Raw genomic sequence first — 7,381 nt, 5'->3', positions numbered from 1 at the left:
CGGCTGACCTAATTAATGCAGCCTGACAATCCTTTAATGGATTATATAAATGTGATAATGTGTTATGTGTATGCCAGGTTAAAGAGATGCGTTTTTAGTCTAGATTTAAACTGACAGAGTGTGTCTGTTTCCCAAACAATGCTAGGAAGATTGTTCCAGAGTTTAGGTACCAAATAGGAGAAGGATCCACTGCCTGTGTTTGATTTTGATATTCTAGGTATTATCAACTGGCCTGAATTCTGAGATCGTAATAGACGTGAAGGACTATAATGCATTAAGAGCTCGCTCAGGTACTGGGGAGCTAAACCATTTAGTGCTTTGTAAGTAATTAGCAAGATTTTAAAATCTACATAATGTTTAACAGGGAGCCAATGCAGTGTTGACAGAACCAGGCTAATATGGTCATACTTCCTGGTTCAAGTAATAACTCTAGCTGCTGCATTTTGTACGAGCTGTAGTTTGTTTATCAAGCGAGCAGGGCAACCACCCAGTAGAGCTTTACAGTAATCTAGCCTTGAGGTCATGAACGCATGAACTAACTGTTCTGCATTTGTCATTGAGAGCATACTGTATGTCGTAGTTTAGATATATTTTTAAGATGGAAGAATGCGGTTTTACAAATGCTAGAAATGTGGCTTTCAAATGAAAGATTGGTATCAAAGAGCACACCCAGGTTCCTAACTGACGAAGACTTAACAGAGCAGCCATCAAGTGTTAGACAGTATTCTAGGTTATTATGTGCAGAAGTTTTTGGTCTAATAATTAGAATCTCTGTTTTTTTCTGAATTTAGTAGTAGGAAATTAATCCAATTTTTTATATCAGCTATGCATTCCGTTAATTTAGTGAATTGGTAAGTATCGTCAGGGCACGAAGAAATATAGAGCTGAGTATCATCAGCGTAACAGTGAAAACTAATGCCATGCTTCCTAATGATATCTCCCAAGGGTAGCATGTACAGGGTGAAAAGCAACGGTCCTAGTACTGAGCCTTGCGGTACTCCATATTGAACTTGTGATCGATATGACATCTCTTCGTTTACTACTACAAACTGATAACGGTCAGATAAGTATGATTTGAACCATGACAATGCAATTCCACTAATGCCAACATAATTTTCAAGTCTATTTAAAAGAATGTTGTGATCGATAGTGTCAAATGCAGCACTAAGATCTAGTAACACTAATAGATACAACCCCGATCTGATGATTAGAGCAAATAATTTGTAACTCTAATGAGAGCAGTCTCAGTACTATGGTACGGTCTAAATCCTGACTGGAAATCCTCACAGATACCATTTCTTTCTAAAAAGGAACATAGTTGTGATGATACTGCCTTTTCTAGTATTTTTGACAGAAAAGGTAGATTCGAGATCGGCCTGTAATTGACTAATTCTCTAGGATCAAGTTGTGTTTTTTTAATAAGAGGTTTAATAATAGCCAGCTTAAAAGTTTTCGGTATGTATCCTAGTGAAAAAGATGAATTAACGATATTAAGAAGAGGATCTATGAGTGTGCTCATTGTACCACGGCATTGGACTAATTTCCTTAATCTTTTTTAAGCGCAAAGGAGCTACTGCGTCTAATGTGCTGGAAAAGAGAGAGTCACTAGTTTCTGTTGCAACATTGAGTTCTTCTAAGCTGTCTGGTATGCTAAGGTGATGAAACTGATCAGGAAGATTATTTATAAAGCAATCTTTAGTGGTACAAGTGATAGTTCTACCATATTTGTGGCAGGGAGGCAGTTTAGCAGCCTTGGCTAAATGTAGTATACACGAGACTAGATAATGATCTGAGATGTCATCGCTCTGCTACAGAATTTCAACAGCATCAATATCGATTCCATGTGACAATATTAGATCTAAAGTATAATTACGACAATGAGTGGGTCCTGAAACGTGTTGTCTAACTCCAATAGAGTTTAGAATGTCTGTAAGTGCCAATCCCAATGCATCTTTTTCATTATCTATATGGATATTAAAATTATCAACAATTAGGACTTTATCCAAAGCCAGTACTAACTCAGATAGAAAATCAGCAAATTCTTTCTTTCTTTCTTTTTGAAGTTTGTATGGTGCCCTGGTGGCCTGTATACAGTAGCCAGCACAAATTTCAAATGGGATTTGTCACTTACATTACACAATGTTACATGTTACAGTTGTGTACAATTTACAGTTGTGTACAATTTTGTTTCAGAATTATTTGATGAATAGAAAGTTCATCAAAAAAAGCATTTATCTGAAATATAAAGCTTTTGATATATATTATATATACTTTCACTTTTGATCAATTTAATGCATCCTTGCTGAATAAAAGTATTAATTTCTTTAATTTCTTCCCCAATAGACCCCAAACTTTTGAATGGTAGTGATAATGTTACAAAAGCTTTTTATTTTCTATTTTCTATGATAATTTTCTAGCTTTCTATGATAATCCTTGAAATTACCAAATGTACTGTTAAACAAAGGCCTTGTTCATGTATTTCAGTTTTGTTAAATGTAATTAAAAAATATTATTTTTTGGGGTAATATTAAATCTTAAAATATTATTTTATATTTGGGGTAAAAGGCGCCCCAACTGTCGGGGTTAAAGGTACAATAATTGACGTGATAATATATAGTATTGCCTGAACTTTCCAGTCATTGACATGAGGGTATTCACTAATCTCAATATTTATAAACTAATGATCATCATATTTAACCATAATTAAAAAATACTGTATTAATCATATGATAGGCTATAATAAATAACATTTTTTTTTATTTTTATAAATGATATCTATAAATAATATTACCCCTGTTCTACTATAAAATGAGCTGTGTGAAAATATCTAGTTAAAAATGCAAAGCTGTAGTCAACGAAACGTAACAATAACAGTTTTACACAAATATTAACATTTGCACAATTTATTAGCTCAAAATACATAGATTGAGAAGGGGGACTGTGTAGAGGGGGCCCAGAGGCCAGGAGGGCCTATAAGGGTCTTCCCTAAGGGCCCCGGTTCTGGAATGAGATTTTTATGTGTAGCTCCATCAGTTCAAAAAAATAAAAAATAAAAAATTTCCTGCACTCTACAATACACTGTGGGAGTAGTGAAAAGCACATTTTCCTTAAATCTCAGCACAGAGGGACTCTTTCACCTAGATCAGTGGTTCCCAAACTTTTTAGAGTGGAGTACCCCCTCAAGGGATTACCATCCTTCTGCATACCCTCTCTCTTCCACTTAGACTGCAGTCACACCTTTACCATTAAGGGACAATATTTGCCCCATAAATTGATTTTCCAGTGCATATTTTTACCTTTATGAATAACTTTATAAAATAAATTATGTTTTAAATAAAAAATGTTCAATAGAGAAATATGCAATGATGGTAAAACAAAGTGATACTTTTAAATATTAAACTAAAACCGCCAGTAGGTGGCAGCAAGTCACTGTTTTTATGAGTGAGTCATCGAGTCATTCATTCAGTAAAGAAGCAAGTGGTTGTGAATGAATCATTGACTCTCACGATTCGTTCAAAGCCGCAGAATTGTTCGTGAAATACCGACGTGTGTTGTAGTTCTGCTGTGGTTTTCGTTAGAACTATTATTTCGTTGCAAAATAGAGTAAATACTGACATTACCATGTTTAAAATGTACGTTTTGTTTTTTGACCTGTTGTATAATAAAGTCACGTTTGCAGTCATGTGGATATTTGGGAACAATTGCATTCTTGCGCGTTATCAACATTAAATACAAGAACTCACACAAGGTATGTTTTTGTATCGAAGAAAGTTTGAGTCTTGAATCGATATCAATCCACTGTCTGTGTCTATATTTGTTCTTCATGCGAGTAAGTGCTAAATCCCCACTTTTACAAAGGTGCATTGTCGAGAACAGCAGTAATTTAGCGTGATTTAAGGCAGCAGACTCTGCACGCAATCTATGCGTGCTACTTCTGTGGATACAGTCATTTTTGACTGCAAAAGATGAGGTAATTTGATTAAATGTAATGGGTTTACGGCATTTTGCCAGTTAGAAAAACATGCTCGGTTTTAATATTATTTTAAGGTAGGGTAGAACTAAATGAACTACTCAGCATTTTGTTCGCGTACCCCCCTTTGTCACCTCACGTACCCCAGTTTGGGAACCACTGACCTAGATATTATAATATAGAGACTATGTCTGTTCCCCGAACTAGTAGATACAAAAACCTCCCAAACCCATTTTAAGGTAATAATTTAATTGATGTCCAACAAATAAAAAAAGATAGAGTAAAAAATATATATAATACAAATAAACAAATGATAAAGCTCGGTTTACTGAATATTATATCCCTTTCTATAAAAGCACTTTTTGTAAATGATATAATAATGCAAAAATACAACATAAAATGTGCTCTGTTTGACAGAAACCTGGATAAAACCAATTGCATTACCCCCCAGGATTACTGTTATAAACATGAGCCTCGTCTGAACAGCAAAGGGGGAGGTATTGCTGCAATTTATAGTAATATTTTCAGTATTACTCAGCAGTCTGGTTTCAAGTATAATTCTTTTGAAGTGATTGTGCTTTATGTAACGTTATCTAGTGTAAGTGATAAATCCCATGCGACATCTGTACTGGCTACTGTATACAGGCCACCAGGGCACCACACATACTTTATTAAAGAATTTGCTGATTTTCTATTAGAGTTAGTACTGGCTGCAGATAAAGCCTCAATTGTTGGTGATTTTAATATCCATGTAGATAATGAAAAAGACACATTGGGATTGGCACTCTATCGGAGTTAGACAACAAGTGTCAGGACCCTCTCCTTGTCATAATCATACTTTAGGTTTAAAATTGACACATGGAATCGATGTTGATACCGTTGAAATTTTGCAGTAGAGTGATGACATTTCAGATCATTATCTAGTCTTGTGTATACTCCACTTAGCCAAGGCTGCAAAACCAACTCCTTGTTACAAATATGGCAGAACTATCACTTCTACCACTAAAGATTGCTTTAGAAATAATCTTCCTGACTTGTCTCAACTCCTAAGCATACCAGATAGCTTAGAAGAACTCGATGTTGCAAAAGAAACTAGCATCTCTCTCTTTTATAGCACTTTAGACAAGGTTGCTCCTTTACACTTAAAGAAGATTAAGGAAAACAGTCCAACACCGTAGTACAGTGAGCAGACTTGCACCCTCAAGTGAGAAGCCTGGAAAATGGAACGCAGCTGGAAGAAAACAAACCTAGAGGTATTTCCATTGCGTGGAAGGATAGTGTTTTGGCCAACAGAAAGGCATTAAAAACTGCTAGGTCTGCTTACTTTGCGACTCTCTTAGAAGAAAACAAACACAACCCTAGGTATTTATTTTATACAGTGGCTAAATTAACCATAAATAGAGCTTCAACAAGTTCAGTCATTTCCCAACACCACAGAAGCAATGACTTTATGAATATCTTTACTTGTAAGATTGATACTATCAGAGAGATAATTATAACCATGCAACCTTATGTTTTGCATCAGATATTGCACTGTAGACCCTCTAAGGAACAATTCCAATCTTTTTTTCAATCTTTTTTTTTTTTTTTTTTGCTATAGGAGAGGAAGAATAGTCTAAACTTGTCTCAGTCATAGATCCCCTTCTTAATATTATTAATTCATCATTGTCACTAGGATAGGTCCCAAAAACTTTCAAGTTGGCTGTTATCAAGCCTTTCATTAAAAAAAAAAAAAACACAAAACTTGATCCTAGAGAATTAGTTAACTACAGACCGATCTCAAATCTCCCTTTTCTGTCAAAAATACTAGAAAAGGCAGTATCCTCACAATACAGAAATGGTATCTGTCAGCATAAATCCTTCCAGTCAGGATTTAGACCGTATCATGTACTGAAACTGCTTTCATTAGAGTTGATTTGCTTTTATCATCCAAACCATGGTTGTATATCTGTCTATTAGTGTAACTGGATCTTCGTGCTGCATTTGATACTATCGACCACAACAGTCTTTTGAATAGGCTTGAAAATTATGTTGGCATTAGTGGAATTGCATTAGCATGTTTCAAACTGTGCTTATCTGACCATTATCAATTTGTAGCAGTAAATGAAGAGGTATCATATAAATCGCAAGTTCAATATAGAGAACCGCAAAGCTCTGTACTAGGATTGTTGCTTTTTGCCCAGTACATGCTATCCTTGGGAGATATCATTAGAAACCAATGTAACGCTGATGATGTTCAGCTCTATGAAACTCATACAGGTTTGGAACAACTTGAGGGTGAGTAGGTAATGACAAAATTTTCATTTTTGGGTGAACTATCCCTTAATGTTTATTGCAGTCTCAAAATTTTGCCAGTGGAATATCAAAATCAACTGGAACAGCCTTCCTAGCCTTGTTCCGGAGGCAGACACTCTTTGTCAGTTTAAATCTAGATTAAAGAGCCATTTCTTTAACCAAGAATACACATAAAACACTCACATTTCTAAAATTCAAATCCATTAAAGGACATTTCCACTACCGCTGTAGTGGAAATGAAAATGCAGATAGATCCGTTTTGACTAATGGAACTTTGAGACAATAAACAGGTGATTGCAGTTTATCTGTGTTCTTCAAGCCATCTCGGGTATTTTCATAAGAATAAAGTGTATTTATAACGCAATGCAAATCAACGTAGCCTTTATCACAGTATGAATACTATAAAGTAATATATTTTCTGCCTCATTCTGTGATAAGAAGTCACATCAGATCAACATCGCATGGACATTATATAGTGAGTTTGGAGCAAAAACGTGGTTTCAATCAAATAGTTAAGTCAAGTCACCTTTATTTATGTAACACTTTAACAAGTACATCAGATGTTATGGGACATGTTCTCGGTTCCGGATGACCTAATTAATGCAGCCTAACAATCCTTTAATTGATTATATAAATGTGATAATGTTTTATGTGTATGCCAGGTTAAAGAGGTGTGTTTTTAGTCTAGATTTAAACTGACAGAGAGTGTCTGCTTCCGAACAAGGCTAGAAGACTGTTCCAGAATTTGCATGCTAAATAGGAAAAGCATCTACCGCCTATAGTTGATTTTGATATTCTAGGTATTATCAACTGGCCAGAGTTTTGAGATCGCAATAGACGACATGGACTATAATGCGTTAAGAGCTTGCTCAAGTACTGAGGAGCTAAACCATTTAGTGCTTTTTAAATAATTAGCAAGATTTTAAAATGTGTGTGATGCTATATAGGGAGCCAATGCAGTGTTGACAGAACCAGGCTAAATACTTCCTGGTAAGAACTCTAGCTGCTGCATTTTGGACCAGCTTGAGTTTGTTTATTAAGTGTGCAGGGCAACCACCCAGTAGAGCATTACACTAATCTATCCTTGAGGTCATGAACGCATGAACTAACTTTTCT

The sequence above is a fragment of the Ctenopharyngodon idella genome, chromosome 2 (genome assembly GCF_019924925.1).
Source record: "Ctenopharyngodon idella isolate HZGC_01 chromosome 2, HZGC01, whole genome shotgun sequence".
In the NCBI taxonomy this organism is placed as follows: Eukaryota; Metazoa; Chordata; class Actinopteri; order Cypriniformes; family Xenocyprididae; genus Ctenopharyngodon; species Ctenopharyngodon idella.
The sequence above is the reverse complement of the archived record's forward strand: the minus strand, read 5'-3'. Positions refer to the sequence as shown.